General features: G+C 37.0%; 1 protein-coding gene across 6 annotated transcripts in view; it reads right to left on the reverse strand.

Annotated features, from left to right (window-relative positions):
- Positions 1-25,951, reverse strand: part of FOXN2 (forkhead box N2) — a 61,025-nt gene that overhangs the window by 30,331 nt on the left and 4,743 nt on the right. The window contains exons 1-2 of one of the 6 annotated variants that reach the window (XM_086327075.1): positions 10,062-10,119; positions 9,809-9,940 (exon numbers count right to left, since the gene is read on the reverse strand). The exons of 4 other annotated variants lie outside the window; for them this stretch is intronic. The gene's annotated coding sequence lies outside the window, so the exon portion shown is untranslated. Of the gene's footprint in view, positions 1-9,808; positions 9,941-10,061; positions 10,120-25,951 lie in introns of those variants that run through there. One more of the 6 variants, XM_086327074.1, reaches the window with a different exon arrangement.

The raw sequence follows: 25,951 nt of genomic DNA on the forward strand, positions 1-25,951 counted from the left end.
CCAGAGAATGCTCAAACTACCACACAATTGCACACATCTCACACGCTAGTAAAGTAATGCTCAAAATTCTCCAAGCCAGGCTTCAGCAATATGTGAACCGTGAACTTCCTGATGTTCAAGCTGGTTTTAGAAAAGGCAGAGGAACCAGAGATCAAATTGCCAACATCCACTGGATCATGGAAAAAGCAAGAGAGTTCCAGAAAAACATCTATTTCTGCTTTGACTATGCCAAAGCCTTTGACTGTGTGGATCACAATAAACTGTGGAAAATTCTGAAAGAGATGGGAATACCAGACCACCTGATCTGCCTCTTGAGAAATTTGTATGCAGGTCAGAACAGTTAGAACTGGACCTGGAACAACAGACTGGTTCCAAATAGGAAAAGGAGTTCGTCAAGGCTGTATATTGTCACCCTGTTTATTTAACTTATATGCAGAGTACATCATGAGAAACGCTGGACTGGAAGAAACACAAGCTGGAATCAAGATTGCCTGGAGAAATATCAATAACCTCAGATATGCAGATGACACCAGCCTTAGGGCAGAAAGTGAAGAGGAACTAAAAAGCCTCCTGATGAAAGTGAAAGTGGAGAGTGAAAAAGTTGGCTTAAAGCTCAACATTCAGAAAACGAAGATCATGGCATCCGGTCCCATCACTTCATTGGAAATAGATGGAGAAACAGTGGAAACAGTGTCAGACTTTATTTTTCTGGGCTCCAAAATCACTACAGATGGTGACTGCAACCATGAAATTAAAAGACGCTTACTCCTTGGAAGCGGAGAAGGCAATGGCACCCCACTCCAGTACTCTTGCCTGGAAAATCCCATGGACAGAGGAGCCTGGTGGGCTGCAGTCCAGGGGGTCACTAAGAGTTGGACACGACTGAGCGACTTCACTTTCACGCATTGGAGAAGGAAATGGCAACCCACTCCAGTGTTCTTGCCTGGAGAATCCCAGGGATGGGGGAGCCTGGTGGGCTGCCGTCTATGGGGTCGCACAGAGTCGGACACGACTGAAGTGACTTAGCAGCACTCCTTGAAAGGAAAGTTATGACCAACCTAGATAGCATATTCAAAAACAGAGACATTACTTTGCCAACAAAGGTTCGTCTAGTCAAGGCTGTGGTTTTTCCTGTGGTCATGTATGGATGTGAGAGTTGGACTGTGAAGAAGGCTGAGCGCCGAAGAATTAATGCTTTTGAACTGTGGTGTTGGAGAAGACTCTTGAGAGTCCCTTGGACTGCAAGGAGATCCAACCAGTCCATTCTGAAGGAGATCAGCCCTGGGATTTCTTTGGAAGGAATGATGCTAAAGCTGAAACTCCAGTATTTTGGCCACCTCATGGGAAGAGTTGACTCATTGGAAAAGACTCTGATGCTGGGAGGGATTGGGGGCAGGAGGAGAAGGGGACGACAGAGGATGAGATGGCTGGATGGCATCACTGACTCGATGGACATGAGTCTGAGTGAACTCTGGGAGTTGGTGATGGATAGGGAGGCCTGGCGTGCTGCGATTCATGGGGTCGCAAAGAGTCGGACACGACTGAGCGACTGATCTGATCTGAACAGTGGTTTATATAATAACTTGGTAATTTTTTTCTTTGTTATATTTTCCAGTGTTTAAGATGTTTATTACTTTTATAGTTTAAAATTAAAACAATATACTCAAGGCAGAAAAGGTTGTGTTAGATTATTTTTAGTTGTATTTCCATTTCACACAAAACAAAATCACAAAACAGTCAGTCTGATCAAAGGCCTCTAGTCAAGAAACAGAAGCTACCTCTCATATTCTTAGTACAGTTTACTTTGTTACTAAGCTTTTCTGTAACACAATTTAGCTCACTGGTATGTGGGTAAAAGATTTTAGTACAATGTGAGAATCACATAGGTTTGTACATGATTTTTCTCAGCCTATGTCTTTACACTACTAACTAATAAAAGCTAAACCTGAAATAAGCTAACATAGTGGAAAGCAGTAAGCTGCTGATGATACAGAACTGTACACAATTCTCTTTCAACCCATTTTCCTCCTCTTGGCACAGCTTGGCCACATGCATTTTCTAGAAAATACTTAATGAAATCTCCTCTCCAGATCTTTATGCATTTTACTGCCTCCATAACCCTGTAGCTTCAATCTTTCCTTGCACACCCTTCAATCAGGCTATCTTAGTTTTTTTTTTTTTAAATCTCAGGTTGACTGTAATATTTCTTTACTTGTAATAGATTTAATGTATTTTTTAAAATATTCTAGCATTCTTATTAAGATTTACTTCTGTTAGTGTTCTGGTTACAAAGCTTTGCAAGTTTTGGGTGTGACCCATATCACCTGCCCATAGTGTTTTCAGAAATATGTAATATGTAACACTGTAACAAAAGGTCTATATATTCTACACCAAAATCAAGAAAACTTTTAGCTTTAAGTTTTTATGAAACTACTTCTTAAAATGAACTGAAAATATTCAGTAGCAGATAATAATATGCATGGAAGTTTGATTCATAAAGCAAAATAAGTACAGAAATAAAAGGAAATCTGGACTAGTGATGTAATACTTCCTTTCAGTAATCTTTTAAGAACAATACTTCAATCAACCAAATATAATTGTTATACATAATAAATGTCACTCAAAATAGGCAGTTAAGCCTAGAAAATGTGGGATTTGAAAAATATATCCTAGGCTTCCCCTGGTGGCTCAGGGAAAGAGTGGTTAACAGTCTACATGCCAGTGCAGGAGACAGGGGTTTGATCCCTGACCTGGGAGGATCCCACATGTCTTAAGGAGCAACTTAAGGCCGTATGCCAAAACTACTGAGCCTGTGCTCTGGAGTCTTGGAGCTGCCAACTACTTAGCCCATGTGCTGCAGCTACTGAAGCCTGCATGCCCTACAGCCCATGCTCAGCAACAAGAGAAGCCTCTGCAATGAGAAGCCTGCCTGCACACCACACTAGAGAGTAGTCCCTGCTTGCCAAAACTAGAGAAACCCTGCGTGCAGCAATGAAGATGCCGCACAGCCAAAAAGAAAGAAAAATGTATCCTAATTTATTAGGTGTGGAACTAACATAACTCAAATAATGAATACATTCACTATCCGATTTCTAAAACCAAGACACTGCTACAAAAAAAAAAAAAGGAAGTAAATGTACAAGACAATTTAGCAAAATACACATTTCTGACTCTAAATCTACACTTCAGGAAAGAACAGAATTTTCTCTCACAAGGACAATTTTTAAAGTGGAGAGTTCAAATAATCCCAGTATTATTTGAGCCCCTGCCTAGAGTTTCACTGTGTATCGGTCATGCAGTATCTTGAGAAGAGGGCTCAGTATTAAAATGCACCACATTTTTTTCAACTATGCAGCTCATACATCTCTAAAGGTGTCTAACAGGGAACTGCATGTCTGCATATCGTGTTCAATGATACAGTGATACTCAACTTCAGGGCAAGAAAAATAAGATTTCATATTGAAATTCTTAGATCACATCTCAAAATGTTAGAGGAGAGCACTTTTGCTTAGGTTTGTATTATTAATAATACTTGTCTGAGAGGAAATGCTTGACAGAGAATAAATAAGGGAAACCGAGGCAGTGAATTTTCAGTGTTACAAGATGCTGAATTAAAGGTATTAGAGATCACACTGAGAGCTTTTTTGTTGCCCAAAATAACTAAGAAACCTCCTAAACGTACAGTGTTGTTTAAAACCACGTAGATTTTTATGACTTAATCTGTTCACATTTTAATTGACTGTATCAAAGACAAAGCAAATGAAATTTTTTTCCTTTATAATTAGAATCCTTGAATATTTATTACTTAGCCCTCTAAATTTTTCACACATCTTACAAAATTGAGTTGTACTGAAGCTTGTTTTCCTGTCCACCAAATTCATTAACATTACTGCAGCAGTAATTCATTCATTTTTTTTACAGATGACTTACATTCTACTTTATGAATATACCACAATTTATTACACTCTTTAGACATTTATGTTTATGTTCGGGGCTATTACAAGTAGTATTGCTAAAGAATGAAACTGGACCACTTTCTAACACCATACACAAAAATAAACTCAAAATGGATTAAAGATCTAAACGTAAGACCAGAAACTATAAAACTCCTAGAGGAGAACATAGGCAAAACACTCTCCGACATACATCACAGCAGGATCCTCTATGACCCACCTCCCAGAATATTGGAAATAAAAGCAAAAATAAACAAATGGGACCTAATTAACCTTAAAAGCTTCTGCACATCAAAGGAAACTATTAGCAAGGTGAAAAGACAGCCTTCAGAATGGGAGAAAATAATAGCAAATGAAGCAACCGACAAACAACTAATCTCAAAAATATACAAGCAACTCCTACAGCTCAACTCCAGAAAAATAAACGACCCAATCAAAAAATGGGCTAAAGAACTAAATAGACATTTCTCCAAAAAAGACATACAGATGGCTAACAAACACATGAAAAGATGCTCAACATCACTCATTATCAGAGAAATGCAAATCAAAACCACTATGAGGTACCATTTCACACCAGTCAGAATGGCTGCTATACAAAAGTCTACAAATAATAAATGCTGGAGAGGGTGTGGAGAAAAGGGAACCCTCTTACACTGTTGGTGGGAATGCAAACTAGTACAGCCACTATGGAGAACAGTGTGGAGATTCCTTAAAAAACTGGAAATAGAACTGCCTTATGATCCAGCAACCCCACTGCTGGGCATACACACTGAGAAAACCAGAAGGGAAAGAGACACGTGTACCCCAATGTTCATCGCAGCACTGTTTATAATAGCCAAGACATGGAAGCAACCTAGATGTCCATCAGCAGATGAATGGATAAGAAAGCTGTGGTACATATACACAATGGAGTATTACTCAGCCATTAAAAAGAATACATTTGAATCAGTTCTAATGAGGTGGATGAAACTGGAGCCTATTATACAGAGTGAAGTAAGCCAGAAGGAAAAACATAAATACAGTATACTAACGCATATATATGGAATTTAGAAAGATGGTAACAATAACCCGGTGTACGAGACAGCAAAAGAGACACTGATGTATAGAACGGTCTTATGGACTCTGTGGGAGAGGGAGAGGGTGGGAAGATTTGGGAGAATGGCAATGAAACATGTAAAGTATCATGTGGGAAATGAGTTGCCAGTCCAGGTTCGATGCATGATGCTGGATGCTTGGGGCTGGTGCACTGGGACGGCCCAGAGGGATGGTATGGGGAGGGAGGAGGGAGGAGGGTTCGGGATGGGGAACACATGTATACCTGTGGCGGATTCATTTTGATATTTGGCAAAACTAATACAATTATGTAAAGTTTAAAAATAAAATAAAATTGGAGAAAAAACCAAAAAAATAAAATAAAATAAAATGCAAAAAAAAAAAAAAAAAAAACAAGTAGTATTGCTATAGACATCCTTGTTTATATCCCTTGGAACACAACTGTAAACAAGTTTTCTGAAATTCTAAAAGCACAATACATGTGAAGCAGCAGAGTCACTGGGTCAGAGTATTCTTTTCTTCAACTTTAACTGCTAAGGACAGATTACTACCAGGAATGTACAAGTATACTGTTTGCTCCATGAACCCATCAAAAAAAATTTTTGCCAACCTGATGACTGTGAATTTGTATCTCCTTGTGGTATAATTTGCATTGCCCATATTATTAATGGAGTTGACTATCTCTTCACATACAAAAGAAACCTAGAAGGCAAACGTGTGTGTGTGTGTGTGTGTGTATATATATATATATATATATATATATATATATATATATAAAATTTTTGTGTGTGTGCCCCTTTCCATTAAGTGTCTACTGAAGCCATTTGTATTGTTTGGATACTAATTTTTATATGTAATGCAAATATCTTTCCCTATTTATATGGCTTGTCTTTTTGTTGCCTATTAATGAAAAGGTTCTCAACTTTAACAGGGTGAATTAACTCTTTTCTTTATATAGTTACTATAGTGTTTCTCATTTAAGAATTTCTTCTGTATACAAAATTCATAGAAGTTTTATCCCATACTGTCTTCTATATGTATTATAGCTTTTACCTTTCACATTTAAGTCTTCAGTTTCACCCCCAAAATGTATGGATGTATTTTTTTAAATTCAATTTCATTTTTTACATATGAATACACAATTGTTCCAGCATCATTTACTAAAAATTTTGTCTTTTCTGTTGGGAGAACCAACCCATCATTGGCTCTTAGCACTCTAACATTCTCACTAGGCATGCCAAGAATGAAAGACCTTTATGTGACCCATTTCTCAGGATTGTGTTTGCCACACGCAAAATTGAGGAATGACTTAACACTTTCTAGACAAAGGGCAGCAAGAGTTCCATTAACATTTCCTTTTTCATATGTAAGTTATTTAACAGAATATATTTTAATTTCCATGGGATTTTTTTTCTTATTGATTTCTAACTTTAATGATTTATAGCATACTAACCCTCTGAAATTTGTTGAAACTTGCTTGATGGTCCAGTAGGTGTTGATTTTCATGATGATTCAGCTGATGTTTCTACAGTGATTGGATGCAATATATGTCCATTGGATCAAGCTTGTTAACTACATTGTTTAAGTTTTCTATATTCCTGATTTTTTTTGGGGGGGGGGGCGGTTTGCTCTCTTTACCAATTAATGAGTTAGATATATTACAATCTCCCACTACACTGGTGAAATTTGTCAATTTTTCCTTGTGGTATTAATATATTTTATTTGTGGTTTTCAGTATTAGTTGCATACAAATTTAAAACTTCTATATATTGATGGAGAAGTGAAACATATACTGTTGTGTATCAACTCTTTTATCTCTAGTAATTCTACTTGCCTTAAAAGTCTATTTCAAATGACATCCCCGTTTTCATTTCATTAATATTTGCCTGGAGAAGGCAATGGCACCCCACTCCAGTACTCTTGCCTGGAAAATCCCATGGATGGAGGAGCCTGGTGGGCTGCAGTCCATGCGGTCGCTAAGAGTCGGACACGACTGAGCAACTTCACTTTCACTTTTCACTTTCATGCTTTTGGAGAAGGAAATGACAACCCACTCCAGTGTTCTTGCCTGGAGAATCCCAGGGATGGGGCAGCCTGGTGGGCTGCCATCTATGGGGCTGCACAGAGTCGGACACGACCGAAGTGACTTAGCAGCAGCAGCAGCAGCAGCAATATTTGCCTGGTATATCTTTTTCCATCATTTTACCTACAACATGTTTTCCTTTTGTTTCTTTGTTGTTTAGTCACTAAGTCATGTCTGATTCTTTGCAACCCCATGGACTGTAGCCCACCAGGCTCCTCTGTCCATGTGTCTCTCCAGGCAAGAATATTGGAGTGGGTTGCCATTTCCTTCTTCATTGTTTCTTTGTAGTCTGTACTAACTCCCATATAGCTAAACATTTTAAAATGTAAGGCACTGATATGAGATTTACTTGTATCATCTTATTATTGCATTCTGTTTTCTTCTCTCTTATCCCGCTTGCCTTCTTTGGGATTATTTTTTTCTGGTTCCATCTTTTCATCATCTACTAGTTTGGAAGTTATGTATTTCTATTACTTAAGTGTTACTTAAAATTTTCTACCACACATACTTATCAAAATCCAAAGTTACTTTTAATCTTCTCCTCAGTAATAAAAAGATCTTTTGAATACTAGCTCAAATCACCTCCTCCCAGTTTATAAAATAACTGGCATTTAGTAGATAACTAAAATAACTGCTGTTTTCGTTCTAGCTTTTTTTAACCCCATCAGTTCAGTTCAGTTCAGTCGCTCAGTCGTGTCCGACTCTTTGCAATCCCATGAATCGCAGCACGCCAGGCCTCCCTGTCCATCACCAACTCCCGGAGTTCACTCAGACTCAACGTCCATCGAGTCCGTGATGCCATCCAGCCATCTCATCCTCTGTCGTCCCCTTCTCCTCCTGCCCCCAATCCCTCCCAGCATCAGAGTCTTTTCCAATGAGTCAACTCTTCCCATGAGGTGGCCAAAATACTGGAGTTTCAGCTTTAGCATCATTCCTTCCAAAGAAATCCCAGGGCTGATCTTCTTCAGAATGGACTGGTTGGATCTCCTTGCAGTCCAAGGGACTCTCAAGAGTCTTCTCCAACACCACACTTCAAAAGCATCAATTCTTGGGCGCTCAGCCTTCTTCACAGTCCAACTCTCACATCCATACATGACCACAGGAAAAACCACAGCCTTGACTAGACGAACCTTTGTTGGCAAAGTAATGTCTCTGCTTTTGAATATGCTATTTAGGTTGGTCATAACTTTCCTTCCAAGGAGTAAGCGTCTTTTAAGACACTATTATTGTTGTTTATACAAGTTTTGAAAATTAAATTACACTTCTTTAACATACAGTTACCACTGTCCTTTGATCATCATTCCTTCCTGAATCTCAGACTTTCAATGACCATTTTCCTTCTATTTTAAATGGTCTGCTAGGGAGGTGGGGGAGGGACAGCATGAGAGTTTGGATTTAGCAGACACAAATGATTATATACAGAATGGATAAACAAGGTCCTATTTTATCACACAGGCAACTATATTCAATATCCTTTCATAAACCATAATGGAAAAGAAAATGAAAAAGAATATACATATATGTACACCTGAATCACTTTGCTAAAAAGCAGAAATTAACACTGAATCAATCATACTTCAATCTAAAAAAAAAAAGCGGTCTGCTAGTGATCTTTCAAATTTCTCTGAGCATGTCTTTACTTGGCCCTTGTTCTCAAAAGTTATTTTTTTTGCTAGCTATAGAATTCTGGGTTGAATTAGAGTAGTTCAATGGCAACCCACTCCAGTATTCTTGCCTGAAGAATCCATGAACAGAGGAGCCTGGCAGGCTACAATCCATGGGGTCGCAAAGAGTTGGAAATAACTGAGGGAGTAACACTTTCACTTCAGTTTCAGAGTAGGTCAGTTTCTAGATTTATTTTCACTGAGTTTATTAGTTTCATGGTCTCTATTTCCATTATTGCTATCGAAAACTGATAATCCTTTCAAAGCGCTCCATGTTTTCTCAAATATTTCCCCTTTACTAACCTCTTTTATAATTTTCATTTTCTTGTCTCTCTGTATTTCTTCAGGTTTATCTTTTGTTATATCATTTTTTTCTCCAATGGGGTCTATTTGCTTTTATCTATCCCTTGTATTCTAATTTCAGTTACTATATATTTCCATTTCTAGAACTTCTGATTCTTTTACAAAATGTTTGCTCTTTTCCTCATTGAACATATTAGATATACTTCTTTTATATTTTATATCTGATAACCCCAAGACATGATCTAACTGTAGGTCTGAATACAGATTCTCTTACATTGTGCCCTATTTCCTTAGATGGTTTGTAAACTTTTATTTTAAGCATCTCATTTTTTCATTAAAACTTTACCAACAGGAATTCTTTCACGATTATGATTTGTGCTACTTCTGTCAGGCCCCTGGGAGTAGCAACAATCCAGGATCAGTTAAAATTCTTAGCTTGCGGTCAAATGTGAATTCAAGCTGCAAACAAGTGTCAGGGCTGGTTTGTGGTAACAAATTTTCAGTAGAGATTTATTTTTCCTGTTCACAGCAATATTCTAGAAAGATAACTTTCTTTGTTGGGAAAGAATTTCTAGATCACTCTTATACCTATGGTAAAGCGCTATTACCGGGGAAGACCTAAATGTTTTTACTTTAGCTGGCTCTGGGTTTTGATTCATGATCCCTGAGCCCCCACAAGGCCATGAAAACAGAAGCTCACTTGACTTGGTAAATACCTTCAAGGCAACAGCCAGCTTCAGTACTCAGCTTACCTCACTGGGTTTCCAATTAATATTTGGTTTAAACAGTCTTTACTTTTGGGCATGAGCACTGATGAATTTGATCCAGCATTTTAGGTTGTTTTCAGCAGAAAGGCTGCTCCAGGTACTTAGTTCGCCATGTCGCTGGAAACACATGTTAACATTAGTTTCTGATGGAAATATCTCTGAAGTAAATTATCCCATATTTCAGAGCACTGGTTCTTAAGTTTCTTCTGCTTCCCTACATTTGGGAACTTTGACTTACTATCACTAAGAGTTGCTCGTAATGACAGTGATTGCCAGCTGGTCGTAGGTAGAAGACAGTTCCCTGGAGGTGAAAGGTAGTAATTAAAAGTCAGGTGTACATTTTTTGTTCAAGAGGGTGCTTCTTCTCATCCCCTTTAAAAATCATACTTTTTAAATATAGGAAAAACATTTTGACCCCTTAACTATGATTCACGCTGGGGGCCCGATCCTCACTGGGGCCCCCACTGGCAGGTCTTGACTCAGTCTACCTTTGTGTCCTTTCCTCTAATGTCCCTCATAGTTGAGGCAGATCTAGAAGCCTTAGGAGTCAAAGGGAAAATGTGGTTCCAAGTGGAAGGTGAGGTTTAAGCCCCACTTCAATGTTTGTATTGTTTCCATGGCAGCAGGTCACAGAACACCAAAGCGAACAGGGGCCAAGAGATATACTCCAACCCTTTCATTTTACTGTGGAAGAAAGAGCCTCAGAACCAGTGATTTTGCCAAAACCATTTCCTGTGAGGCAGTGCATCCAGGACAACACCTGCGTTTTCCGAAGCCCACTCTCTCCATCCCAACCCTGCTCCACTTTCCTCTCACCTCTTCATCCAAGTGCCAGGCTGTCTGGCACATAGCAAAAACACTCAAAGTGTTCAGAAATGCTTGGTGGCTTGCAAGAAAAATCTTAGCCTTCCCAACTCCACTAATGTTTGTATATCTCCTAGTTGCATATATGAAGGGCTTCTCCCGTGGCTCAGCAGTAAAGAATCTGCCTGCAATGCAGGAGCCACAGAAGATGCAGGTTTGATCCCTGGGTTGGGAGACTCCCTGGAGGAGGGCATGACGACCCACTGCAGTATTTTTGCCTGGAGAATCCCATGGACAGAGGAGCCTGGTGGGCTATAGTCCATAGGGTCACAAAGACTCGGACCCAACTGAAGCGACTTAACACATACATGATTCAAGCTATTGTAAACAAAGATTTGGCAAAGAATAATACTCACAGGGATTGTTCAAGTATATAGGACTATTTGCCACTTTCTCAGTATTTCTCAATTAGTATGCGCCATGGATAAACTCTCGGGGACACAAGTTTTAAAAATTTTCATTTTGTGCTTTCATTTCAGAAGCAATATAAAGGAAAAAAAGACAAAAATAAACTTACTTCAGATACTAAAGTCAGTGATTCTAAAAATGGAATCTATAATTATTTTCTTTAAAAGAGATCTATGTATTATTCCAGTTACAAACACTGCTTTACACTGAAAGGTCTCACATTTGCTATGCTTGAGTTACTGGACTAATCTTAGTTCTATATGCTAGTTCTCAGTTGTACTGTAGTCACTGTATCTGATTACACAGGTATATGATCCCTTATCTAATATCCTTGAAGGCAGATATATTTCAGAATTTATAGAGTATTTTGGATTTTAGAAAGAGACTACGATGTATATGTGATATGTTATACGACGTGTCATTGAGGTCTGAGACAGGACCCCATAAGAAAGATGTTAATATTTCTGCAGAAAAATGTATATTCACACTAAGAAGGGAGTAAATAAAGACCATCAATAGTCTTCTATCAGTTCATATTATGTTTTACCACTCAATGGGTTAAAAGAAAATTTGGCTTTCAGAGCATTCTATTAAAAACATGGAAATACAATTATAGAAACATTATCTGCTATAGACTGGAAAGCCAGCTAAGTTTCATTAGAATTTCATACAGATTTGATAAGGGCAAAGAGTCCACATTAAGGTACATGAATTTAGTGCATAAACTTTGAAAGTTTCTTCCCAACTACTTAGGAGACCCTTTTTGTCTACTTATAATTTAACAGTTGAGGATACAGAATAAATAATCTCCTGTTAAGCAGGAAATATACTATAATATGAACTTTAAAATGCCAGAAATACCTAAATGCATATAGGAATTTTAAATATATTCCAAAGATAACATATTAGCTATATTGGATTATGAGTATAATGTCTTTACATAAAGTAATGTGATAAAAGAGAAAAAGAGAGGTATAAAAGTTATACTATTCAGAATGATCTCTCCTGGTCCTTCAAGAAGAAACCTTTTATTCCTACTACACTCACAGGTCTGTTGTCACAGTTGTTAGTTATATGGTAAAATAGTGTACAACTATACAATGAAAGGCTTCTTCCTTGAGAAAGGAATAAATGTATGTAATACTAGAAAATAATGAATAGAAACGTGAGGAGGCAGTACATTTGAAGTTAAAATTGTGAAAGATAAGACAATTTCATATTATAAGTCATAAAATAGAAATCATTATTATTAATATTAGAATCTGGTGGCAGTGAAGCAGAGGGTTTAAGAGGAAGCATGAGTTGTGAAGAGATACTCCTGGGTTCAAATCCAGCTCTGCTACTCAACAGACTAGAAGACCTATCAATGTAGAATTCTAACAGTACCTACTTTCATAAGATTGTCAGTACAAACTAAATGAGAATATAAAGGACTTAGAACAGAGGTAGAGAGTAAGGACACAATGAATACTAGCTGGTAATTAATACTAGATGCTTTACTGTCTGAGCCACCAGGAAAGTCTAATTATTATTACTATGATTAATTTTTAAACTATTATTAGCTTTCTTTCTAAAGCAGTATATATATATAAATGTTGTATCTCTCAAATTTAAAAAGTAGAGTATAAGATCCATAACAATATTTTATGTTCTAAAGTTTAGAAGTTTTAAAAAAGTTCTAGCATTAAGGAGGGCCTCCTTCTAAACTAATGACACCCGCTGGTATGGCACAAATTAGGACTTCTCAGAAGAGTGCTGCAATAACAGTTTCATCATGTTCTTTATGATGTGACTTTCACTTCCTTTTACTGTTTCCATGAACTCTGTTATGTCAATCTTTTACCAATCGTGCCGCATGACAGAATCTTTCTTCAAATCTTTCTAGTTTAATAATCTAAAAGAATTTAAACCATATATAAACTTTCAGAACTTTTTAAAGTTGATTGCTATTAATAGCCCCTGAAGAGTTTACGTTCCTTTATTAACAGCTCTGCCTAATGCTAACATTCTAATACACAATAATTTATATATAAAAACAAACAAACCAAGTACACTACCTATGAAATGAAGTATGCTAAGCTTTCACTAGTAATGACATTCTGAATAATAAAAGAGGCAGTGGCAATATAATGCTATAATCAAACAGGACAATAATATACATACATACATGTCGTTGTTTAGTCGGTAAGTCATGTCCAACTCATGCAGTCCCGTGGACCATAGCCCATCAGGCTCCTCTGTCCATGGGATTTCCCAGGCAAGAATACTGGAGTGGATTGCCATTTCCTTCTTCAGGTATCTTCCTGACCCAGGGATCAAACCTGGGTCTTTGGTATTGGCAGGTGGATTCTTTATTACTGAGCCACCAGGGAAGCCCCATCTACATACATAGCTTTATTTATATCCAACTAGTTCAGAATCTACTATCCTGAATCGACAGAATTCTCACCAAGTTAAAATATACAAAATAATTTCTTTCAAGATATTACTATATTGTAAGTTTCTGGATAATATCTATAGTACCTTAAAAATATGGACTCATGTATATAAAATTAAACAACCCCCAAAATCAGGCTCTCAGTCCAGCAATTCCCATGAACATAAAAGCTTTTTCATGTATACCTTATTAAAATAAATCCATGGCAAATAAGGACTTAATTGCAATTAATTCAGTTCTATAAATGTGTTTAATAATTTTTAAAAGTCCTTTTCAAATTATTCTAGAGTTTCATGTTACATTTTTCAATTTTAATTAAGTTTTTATCTTACCTATATCATAGTTCTTAGAACCCTATATCTGTAAGTTGTTTGTAAGACAATTTTTAATTGTAAATTTATATTTAATTCATTATATCATATAATAATTGTTTTTAGGAAATGAAGAGTAGTATTGAAAAAAGATATCAAAAAATAGCTAATTTTTGATGTGCATTTGTGTTAGTTGCTCAGCCATGTCTGACTCTTTGTGACCCCCATGTACTATGCCAGGCTCCTCTGTCCATGGAATTCTCCAGACAAGATAATTGAAGTAGGTAGTCATTCCCTTCTCCAGGGGCTCTTCCTGACCCAGGCATCAAACCTGGGTCTCCTGCATTGCAGGCAGATTCTTTACCATCTGAACCACCAGGAAGCAAATTTATCACAATTTATTTTTTTCTTATACCCCTGAACATCACTGAATATTTCTTTCCTCATTATACAGAAAGGATAAATGAGAAAAATCATTTTGCTGTTTCTAAAAAACTTTTACTACACTGGAGTGAAAAGGAACCACGCCATCTGTTATGTTCTACTAGAAATGGAAAGAAGTTGAAACCCTCTTGAGCAATCATACCAAGAGGCCCTGAAGAAGGCTTCCAGTCAGTCCCATGCTTAAAGCAAGGGATGGATAATCTCAAGCTATATGGCAGCATCTGAACTACAAACAAAGCTGTTTCTCACCATTTTCACCCTACTAGTCTAGCTTCCTATTTAAAATCAGTCTCACTATAAACATTTTAAACATCCAAATTGCTAAAACTTGTGACAAATGAGTATAATATTTGGTTATATTTAATTTTATACACGTACAATCTCTAATTATGTCTTTTTACATGCTCTTAAGACATTTGGAAACATGTCTATTGACTTGTCATTTTACCTCTCACCAAGAACTTATTGTTACCAGTAAATTAAACAATCTTAGAAGTGTCAAAAGAGCAAACAGAGAGTAGGCCCCTTCTCAGACTTGTGGCTTTTCCATCCAATCACCTTAAGGTAACCAATATAAAACATCATCTGACAGGCTATGGTAACCCTAGCAAGGGGAAACAAGCTGTCATTCACTTAGCTCAGATGACTAAACAATGCTTTCCACAGAAAACATATACCACAGAGTTAAGGTATAACACAGAAATCCAAGATGTTTATGAATTTTATCAGAATTGCCTGGCAGTTACTTCAGTTATTTACTGTGATTTAAGCTTGGTCTCTGATTAAGATATGCTATATAATAAAAGGAATTTCCATTCAATTTCCCCTCCTTTCCTCATCTTCATCTCCTTAGGAATAAACCATTTTTATTAATTAGCTATAAAATGTACCACTACTCAAGACTGGAAGCCATAGTACTACATTTACTAGATTGACTCAGCAATACAATAAGCTTACAACAAGCTCATCATTAAATATTTTAGCAGTTTACAGATACTATTTTCAAAATCTCAAGTTCATCATTTTTAAATCACGAAAACAATTTTTTTGCTAATTTACCACACTGGTAGTAATAATACTGTAACACTTATTGAGCACATACTATTTGCAAGGCATTGTGTAACAAATACAATGCTAAAAACTTTAATATTCTACTAGCTCACAATATCTGATAACTTTGGTAACTCTTAGGTAAGAAAAAAAAATAAGCCATATTGAAGGAACTCACAACCTTTTCCTACAATACATTCTTTGTTTTAAAGGTTCTCTGTTATAGACTGAGCGACTGAACTGAACTGATCCTGTAAAATCCAATATTGAGAGTAGAGGATAGGTTCAAATCCCTAAAGTATGACTGCAAAAAGACGCATGTTTGATTATAATGCTACATGATGTCACATATCCAGGACAACTGAAGCATTTCGGTCTCTGAGGGATAAAACTGCCTCTTGGTCATAGATTTAGGTGACACAGCATGTGATCCATTGTCTCTAAACAAAAAATGTGTGCAGCTGCATTTTCCAGTCAAGAAAGGGAAAGGGAGGGGAGGACACAGAATACAAAAGGGTCAAACATTTGTCTCATAGGGAAACTTTTTCAAATAGGGATTAAAAAAAAAAGAAAATTGAATGAGGGAAAAACCTTTGACCAACTCATGCTAAATAAATGGCAGAAAACACTAAAATCAGGGAGGGGAGGGGGAACTGTTGTGGTAATCTTCCACCAAATCCACTTATCCCCTAAATCAACTTGCCCAGATACACTGCGTAAACCATGGTTCAAATGCCACTTCTATCTGAACAATTCTGTGCTATCTGCACACAGTATAGAGTTTCCATACACACTGTTGCAGCACTTATCTTTAAAACATTAAAAAGGGTCTCAGTTGTTCATTTCTTTCTTGAAGATGTTAAAATGAAGCAATAGCTTTATAAGTTAAAAAAAAAAAAAAAGAAAGAAAGGTGTTAGCTTCTAACCAGTAAAGAAACCTGATATTCTCTGTATAAAGACCAAATTACCCTTTTTTTTAAATGAACCCTAGCATATAACCCGCCTTTCACAGAGAAACACTGGTTTCAAAAAATAGTTCCACAATTGATCTAAGTTGAGTGAAAATTTTCTCTGTTGAGAAAAATAGGTATTTCTAACCCTTGGACTGCAAGGAGGTCCAACCAGTCCATTCTAAAGGAGATCAGTCCTGGGTGTTCTTTGGAAAGACTGATGCTAAAGCTGAAACTCCAATACTTTGGCCACCTCATGCGAAGAGTTGACTCACTGGAAAAGGCTCTGATGCTGGGAGGGACTGGGGGCAGGAAGAAAAGGGGACGACAGAGGATGAGATGGCATCACTGACTCGACGGATGTGAGTTTGAGTGAACTCTGGGAGTTGGTGATGGACAGGGAGGCCTGGCATGCTGCAATTCACAGGGTCGCAAAGAGTCAGACACGACTGAGTGACTGAACTGAACTGAACTGAATAAATGCTTTTAAAGGCTTCCCTGGTGGCTCAGATGGTAAAGAATCTGCCTGCAATGCAAGAGGCCCGGGTTTGACCCCTCATTTGGGAAAATCCCCTGGAGAAGGGAAGGCTACCTACTCCAGAATTCTCACCTGGAGAATTCCATGGACAGTTGTAGCCTGGTGGGACTGTGAGTCCCAGTCCACGGGGTTGAAAAGAATCAGATAAGGTGATGACAAAATAATTTGTAACTTCTATTAGTATCTAAAACACAGCACAAGTGTATCTTACATGTTATGAAACATGATAGAAAAAAAGCACTACTAGCTTTTGGTGTAAATCTAGCTTGGAAGACCCATCTTCTCAACCTTTGAGATGACGATCAATGTCACGTCTGAAGAAAAGTGCATTAGAAGCTGAAAAAAACAGTACAGAAAAGTAAATAAAACACAAATGGAAGGAAATACCTTTACCATGTAGAATGAGAAGTAATATCACCATATTGTAACCAGGAAGCCAACAGGCACTTCAGCTTTTCGATAGCACTATAACTGTACTTGAAAAGCTATTTTGAAAGGAACAAAGTTTCAGAAACCTGAAAAATCAACAGATCAAACATCCTAAAGTAAAAAGATAAATTTGGTTGGCATGGGAATACAAACAGGTGGTAATCTTTGTCACCAAAATTTATTTATGGGTAATATGGCTTTCAGTGCTTTGAATATAAGCCATAATTAGTCAGCCATGCAGTAAGTATACAGTAAGTTAAATTGTTCCACTGAAAATAAGCATCTTTTAAAAGCACATTCATGATCAAAATAAATTTAATAAAGGCAAACAGTGATATCTTACATTACTAATGCCCCCATAACAAATTTGGAAAGCAAAATTAGAACTTAAAGACTGTATATGGCTGATTTGATATACTGATTTTTTTATGTAATTCTAAAAACAATACAGGGGCTCCCCTGGCGGTTCAGTGGTAAAGAATTTGCCTACCAGTGCAGGAGACATAGGTTCAATCCCTGATCCAGGAAGATCCCACGCACACAACTAAGCTCGTGTACCACAACTGCCTTAGCCCGTCCTGGAGTGCTGGGAGCCTCAACTACTGAGCCCACATGCAGTAGCTGCTGGTGCTCGGGCTCCCCAGAGCCTGTGCTCCACAAGAGACGCCACTGCAGTAAGAAGCCCGCACACCACAGCCAGAGAGTAGCCCCTGTTTGCCACAACTGAAGAAAAGTCCATGGAGCATCGAAGACCCAGCAGTTAAAAATAAATAGGTAAATAAAAACAAACACCCCCACAAGAGTAATAGTAAGTTAACATAAAATTAAGTCCTCTTTAAAATAGGACTAAACTAAGCTTATATGAACACTTACTAAAGTCAGATATATTTATGCTAAATTATTAAAGATACACATTATTAAATAGAATCTTTCTCTTGCAACATCTGGATTGTTTACCCTCCCTACCACTATTCAGTCAAAACCCTAATGTTTATGGCCTCATTTAATGACAATTCCTCCATGTAATTCCCACCTGAACTTCTCTTAGGGATTTTCAGTCTCTCTTACAATGTTCTAAATGTGTTTATACGTCCTCTTTTTACAGTAGTTATTTGTGTCAACAGTGCAAAAGAAATAATCAACATGAAATCCCTTTATAAACACTGAAGTTCTATGTTATAAAGTAAATAAAAAACTAATAGAACCCAGAAGAGACTAGGAACTAATGGGCTCAACACACCTAAGAATACTTCAAGCAAGTACAACTTGGTTCTAACTTGCTGCCACTAGACAAGAAACACAAAGCTAAAATTATATTTAAATTATACTGCAATGATAATATTACGTTAGATACTATGTTCCACTATGCTCTGTGATCTTTTCACTTCCTAAATTTCACTTCTCTACTTAAGAAATTTTATCACAAAAGAAAACTTTAAGACATCAATTATTTTAATTCCATGTGAACAATATGCTATTTTGAAGTTGCAATTAAAGGAAGCTTACTGTTAATCCATTTGTATAAAGAACTACCAAAGGAAAAGTCTGACAAAATAGGGAAAATGAGTTATTAAAGGTACTGACACAGCATTAATAAACCCCCATTATGACTATAAAACCCACCTCACTCAATCCCATTCCTTGGGGAAAGTTCTTACTCTGTGTTTCCACAGCACTAGAATCTATGTCTAGAAGCGCATGTCTCATACTGCAATTATTTACTTACATGCATCTGATTCTTAGTATTTAACCCAATTTTTGCTCCATAATTTAAGAATGGTTCTAGGCATATCACTGTATGGTAACCTAAATGTAGGTTAGCTTTTAAATATTGGAAAAAGCTAAAGCATTAAAAGTCAAAGCACAAACACTTGTACATGTACAACAGAAAGACAAGCCCATGACCCTGTCACAATTTCCCAAAGGATCTTTAATAGATTCTTAAAGGTTCTCTTAATTACAAAGAAATAATCAGGGCAAAACAACAGGTTCAGAATTTCGTGACATGTACCTACAATCAGTGGACAGTATTAAGTGGCAATAATTTCAGAAGAAATGAAAGTTTTTTGTTAAGATTCGAGGGGAAAAAGACATGTGCACTCCCCAAATTAAATTAGGAAAAGGATTTTGAGAAGATGTTAACTTTGGTGGTAACAAATTTTGATTCCTTGAAAATCTTCACATAAAAACAGAGTGAGCAACTAGAGAGCAAACCCCAAACCCACAGGTAATACGGATATCTACAAAACTATGTTTAACAAAGTCTCCCCACCAACCGCAAAATACAAAGGGCCTAAACAAATCACCAACAGTCCACAGTCTTACTTTCTGTCAGTGTCTAGGTGAGAGAAGACAGAGGGAAGCAAGGAGGGACTTGAGAACAAAACAACAAAATAGCCAGTATTTGCTGGAAACTACTGACGGGCAGTTTGTACTGAACGAAAGCTGAAACTATTTCAAAAGTAGGTAAATGCAAGGAGACCACAGTAAGGCTACAGTTCCTATAAGCATGGAACAATGTAGTCCCTTTGAGCATTCAAAACTTGACATTTGGGGCTCTCTTCTAAGACAAACTCTAAGCTTAAGAGGAAGTACTAGGAATGGCAAAAAAATTAAGCAGGATAGGGAAAAAAGAGATAAAAGAGAGTCCAGACAGAATACCAGAGTAGAACAGAGCCGGGAAATCTCAGAAAGCCATTCACCATTTTTAAAATCATGAACAACAACAACAAAAAACACAGGACTGTGAAGTTAAAAGAGGTATTAGAACCAAGCCTCCTCCCAGAAGTTCAAGAAAACTAGTTTCATGTAAAGAAATGATGAAAAGCATTGAGAAAGAATATCACACAAAGTTACAATAAGAGAAACAGAAAAATAGTTAAATTCAGAAGCAGGGGGGAAACAGGGACCATCGGTAAAAGTTTCCAGCACACAAGATGAATACGTTCAATACTAGAGATGTGCTGTACAACAGAGTTCCTATAGTTAACAATACTGTATTGTACACTTAAAATTTTAAGACAGTAGATCTCATGTTAAATGTTCTTACTACAGTACAAATACAAAAATGAGCTTAAAAAATTACATAAGACATGAAAAAAAACATATATCAGAATTAGAAAAGCTCAGAAATAAAACAGAGCTCAAGAATCTGAAATAAAAGAAGGGGAAAAAAACCTGTTTCAGAAATGAAGTAAAGAAATACGAGAAAAAATAAACAAACAAAGCCTTAAGAGAAACAGAGGATGAAAAGGAAGAAAAGTTAATCAGAAAGAAATAAAGAGGAAGCAGGCTACCCATACTGTATAAGAATACATAGTTGGGAAACTTAAGTGATTTTCAGAAAAGCTAGAATACTGGTTACTCTTTGAAGAAAGAGAGTTATGCTTTGGAATAGGCATGTAAAAGGGCATCTAAAGTGGCTGGCAAAATTCTATTCCTTAACGTGAAAGATGTTGGCCTTAGAATAATTCACTAAGCCACACATTTCTTTGGTGGTTTTTAGCATGTACATTTTAACAGTAAAAAGCATTAAAAATTTTAGAAAATAAAAAACTATCAGTTCAGTTGCTCAGTCATGTTTCTTTGCGACCCCATGGACCACAGCATGCCAGGCTTCCCTGTCAATCACCATCTCCCAGAGCTTGCTTAAACTCATGTCCATCGAGTCAGTGATGCCATTCAACCATCTCATCCTTTGTCATCCCCTTCTCCTCCTGCCTTCGATCTTTCCCAGCATCAGGGTCTTTTCCAATGAGTCAGTTCTTCGCGTCAGGTGGCCGAAGTACTGGAGTTTCAGCTTCAGCATCAGTCTTTCCAATGAACATTTAGGACTGATTTCATTTAGGATGGACTGGTTGGATCTCCTTGGTGTCCGAGGGACTCTCAAGAGTCTTCTCCAACACCACAGTTCAAAAGCATCAATTCTTCAGTGCTCAGCTTTCTTTATGGTCCAACTCTCACATCCATACATGACTACTGGAAAAACCATAGCTTTGACTAGACGGACCTTTGTCAGCAAAGTGATGTCTCTGCTTTTTTTAACATGCTGTCTAGGTTGGTCATAGCTTTTCTTCCAAGGAGCAAGCATCTTTTAATTTCATGGCTGCAGTCGCCATCTGCAGTGATTTTAGAGCCCAAGAAAATAAAGTCTGTCACTGTTTCCACTGTTGCCCCATCTATTTGCCATGAAGTGATGGGACCAGATGCCATGATCCAATGCCATGCATTGGAGAAGGAAATGGCAACCCACTCCAGTGTTCTTGCCTGGAGAATCCCAGGGACGGGGGAGCCTGGTGGGCTACCGTCCATGGGGTCGCACAGATTCGGACACAACTGAAGCGACTTAGCAGCAGCAGCCATAATCTTTGTTTTTATATTACTACTTCTAGCTATCAGTACAAAACATAGTAACAACAACATCTTGGAATAACCTTCAAAATGACTTAATAAAATTACAGGACAAACCAAGAGACAGGCTTCCCAGTGTTTCATCCTGATGTTTGGCAACCAGGACAATGAATTAAAAAGTCCACCATCTTATTATACAGAACTGATGTGATCTGTTTTTTACATGTAACACATGCTCTAAAAGTATTTGACATTTACTCATTCTTAGGATAAACTGCAATACTTAAAACATGCAAAAGATTTTTTCCATTGAGAGATACTCTAAAACTGCCAAGAAAACTCACCTTTGAGAAAAACAAACATGGTAATTTAAAAAATAAACATAATTAAATTCAACAAGCATTCACTCAGCATGTGCTATGTGCGCATGTGTGCTAAGTCACTTCAGTCACGTCTGAATCTTTGTGACCCTATGGACTGTAGCCCGCCCAGCTCCTCGGACCATGGGATTCTCCAGGCAAGAATCCTGGAGTGGGTTGCCATGACCTCTTCCAGGGGATCTTCCCCACCCAGGGATGGAACTAGTGTCTCCTGCATTGGCAGGCAGGTTCTTTACCGCGAGTGCCACCTGCGACGCCCATGTTATGTATGAGGTGTTTACAATTCAGTTGAAGAAATAAGCAACACAGATAAGAGAAAGCTATATACAGTAAGTGCTTTGAGAAAGGTACAAAGTACTATGGGAGAAAAGGACAGAAGAAGAAAAGGACATCCCGCCTGCTTAGTATTTTAACCAGATGCCTCTCATACTCCTCCAATTCATCTTCCCCAATACTGGCAGAATGATCTTTCAAAGACCCCAAATCCTCTTTTAAAAAGAGGATTTTTTTCCCCCTTTTTAAAAGGGATTTCACAAAATAACAGTACACAGCAGACAATTCAAAAGCCTTACAAGAACCAGGCAGGCAACAAACTGTAAAGCTGGTCTTCTGTAAGAAAGATGGAGACTGCCAAAAGAGGGCAGTTACTTATAAGTTTCAGCCAATCAAAACTATGAAACCAATGCTGCCACAATATTCGTTTTTTCCAAGGGACAAAAGAACTCTAGATTTTTGTGTGAAATGCACCAACATTTAAATATTGGCAAATAGGCGGGAAAAAGGTGTTTTGTTTTGTTTTGTTTTTTTAATATTTCAAGCCCAACAAAACACAGCTGGAGGTAAAGGTTGCAAACTTTGGCTTACAGAAATGATACTAACATTCCAATAAAGGGCCCCTACTGTCCTCAAAATTGAATTATGGTTGTCTTCAAATTCAAAGGAAACAATGAACAATTTTCTCATAACGTTTTCTTCAAACTTTAGCACCTGCTTCCATTAGTCTGCTGGCAATAGCAAAAATGCAAGAAAAAATAGAAAAGGAACGTTTGATAGTCACCTCAAAACTGCTTCACCATTTTTTGGTTGTGATCAACAGTTGTGCTCACACCATTTTATACTATATACCTGTTACATGGTCAAATTTTCTGTTCCTAAAATTGTTTCTAGATTATATGATAGAATCAAATATATTAATCTATCTGTTCTTTAGCAAAAGAATGCCATGAGACTTCAGAAAAACCACGGGCCTAATAAAATCTAAAATCTTTAGCATGGTGGCTGACAATTCCATACAAAATTTGGCTTCTGTCTGCACCTATTTCACACCACCCAAGCTTCCTGAATATCCAGTGTTCTCTTTATTCCTTTATGTCTTAAGATGTATTTCAGGCTCTCCACCCTAAGTTCTCTCTCTAGCAGCCTTCCTTGAATTATTTAATTTTTCCAATCGTGCTTCCTCAGCATCCTATTTAGAGTCCTATTACAGAACTTGGGCTTCCCTGGTGGCTCAGACATATAGAACTTACTTGCTACTTCTGATTATTCACCATTATTATTCAGGCACTAGACCAGTTTTCAAACTTTTGATGCTATCCCACAATAAGAAATACATTTTTATAAGAGAACCATGACATGCTTGCATATATAACTGAAACAAAATGAAATAACACTTTTACCCTTACCACATACAACACACTGACATTTTCTATTTGATTGTATTTTTTTAAGAAATATTGGTCACAATTTACTATATTGATTCTCTATCATCCATTTAAGAAATGCTGTACTAGAATATAAATCCTTGGAGGCAGAACAAAAATACATTCATTTTTATGCTCTGCCACACACCATAACATTTAGTAAGCAAATGTTTAAATGAGTAAATAAAGCAGTATTCTGTACTAGAAAAGTAAAAGAGTAATAAGGCTTTGAAGTCAAGCAGACCCATCACCTACCAACTTACTTATGCAGTCTCTGACAAATGACTTCACCCCTTACATCCCAAGGAATAACACTACTTATTTAATTCACTATGAGAACAAAGTAGTGGCCTTCATGTCACAGAATGTGCTAAGTCACTTCATTCCTGTTTGATTCTGTGTGACCCTACGGGCTGTAGCCCATCAGGCTCCTCTGTCCATGGGATTCTCTAGGCAAGAATACTGGAGTGGGTTGCCATGCCCTCCTCCAGGGGCTTTTCGCAATCCAGGGATGGAACCTGTGTCTCCTGCATTGGAAGGCAGGTTCTTTTATCACTGGAGCCACCTGGGCACAGAATAAGCATTGTATAAATATTAGTTTGCCTGTATTCTTCCTTATTTTCCTGGGAAAGAAACATCTATCTCTTCCTGGCAAACATCCATTTTTCAAAGACCTAGGGTCACAGCACAAAGAATATGAAATTTTAAAATCTGACAGACCTGGGTTCAAACACCCAGCTCGGTATTTACTTAACTTCTGTTTCTTTATAAGAATAAAATATGTCCTACCCAGTCATTATGGATAATTATATATTCATGTGTCTAATATAATACCATGTCAGAATATAGCAGGCACTTGATAAAAGGTAGGAACTGTTGCTATGATTATTAGTAAGTGTTGCTCACTCAGCACAGATGAAGAATTTAACCTGAACTTTTACAGAAGAATTGGACAGAAACTTAGGGCAGACAGACAGAACAGTAAAATCTCAATTCACAAAAAATCTCTTCCTTTTTTCCTATATTTCCTCTTTTAAGACAAATAAACCACAAGGATGTAAAGTCCATCAATTTCCTCCATTTTCTACTTCTAAGGTTATATAAAAAATTCAAAATAACTACTCTGTGTCAAAATTCTAATTTAAATAATAAATTATACTCAGTCAGCTGAACATTGTAAAATGTGAAAAGTGTAAATGTATTAGCAATGCATTTTAGAGAATTTCAATAATGTAAAAATGCTTTCAGTTAACCCAGTTAAGTAGTAAAAATTAACTGAAATTCTTATTTAACATTATCTTTCAAATCACTTCTGAGAGGGAAAAAAAAACCTCTAAGTAGCAAAAGCAGCAAATATCTATGAAAATACAATCAAGAAGTCAAGAATTTTCTTATACAATGTGCAAACTTGAAAAGATATGAAGATAATAATAATAAAACTATTCTGCTAACTTAACAGTACTACACCTACTTGGAGACAGTCAAAATATTTTTCCATTATTCATGTTGGTAGCAAAAAGATGGGTATTTTAATAGTATACATATTTAACTTTTACAATAGCAGCATATTTCTACATGGCTACTTAGCTTTATTTAGCCGTTTAGGCTTACAATAATACTATGTTTACAACTGTCAATGAAATAAGACCTATATAGGTGAGCAGATATATTCTATTTTATGTTCACATCAGGCTGACTCCAAAAGAGTAGAATGATGTCTCTTGTTCACCACAAGAGATATACTTAAATACAGTAGATGCTCGATATACTTAAATACAGCACTTAAATACAGTAGATGCTCGATAAATATCTGTCCAAATTTAATGTTTATTTATGGACAGGAAAATTAGGTTGAAGGAAATAAAAAAATACACAAATCAAAATTAGGTCAAGGCCTTGATCATGAGCCTTGCCTGGCAATTTGACTCCAAACAGCAGAGTATAAATGGGTGGGGAATGAAACCTGACAAAGACCTCAAACAAGCAATCAAAGCCTGTTAACATTTTCAATTTTTTGTTGTCAGTATGTACGCTTGATATGCTGTGATGAGAATGGAATGGCACTTCACCTCTGTGGTCTTCCTCCCTAAAACCCATTACCCATGTCTACTCATGAGGAAAACATCAGGTAATTTTCAATTGAGGGATATTCTATAAGCTTTCTGACTGGTACTCCTAAAAACTCTCACAATCATCAAAAATAAGAAAAATGTGAGATACTAGAATTCTGAAAGAGAAGAAGGACACTTGGGAAAAACTAATGAAAT

Source organism: Bos grunniens, chromosome 11, assembly GCF_055505025.1.
Source record: "Bos grunniens cultivar Pamir isolate PY7600 chromosome 11, Bosgru_T2T1.0, whole genome shotgun sequence".
In the NCBI taxonomy this organism is placed as follows: Eukaryota; Metazoa; Chordata; class Mammalia; order Artiodactyla; family Bovidae; genus Bos; species Bos grunniens.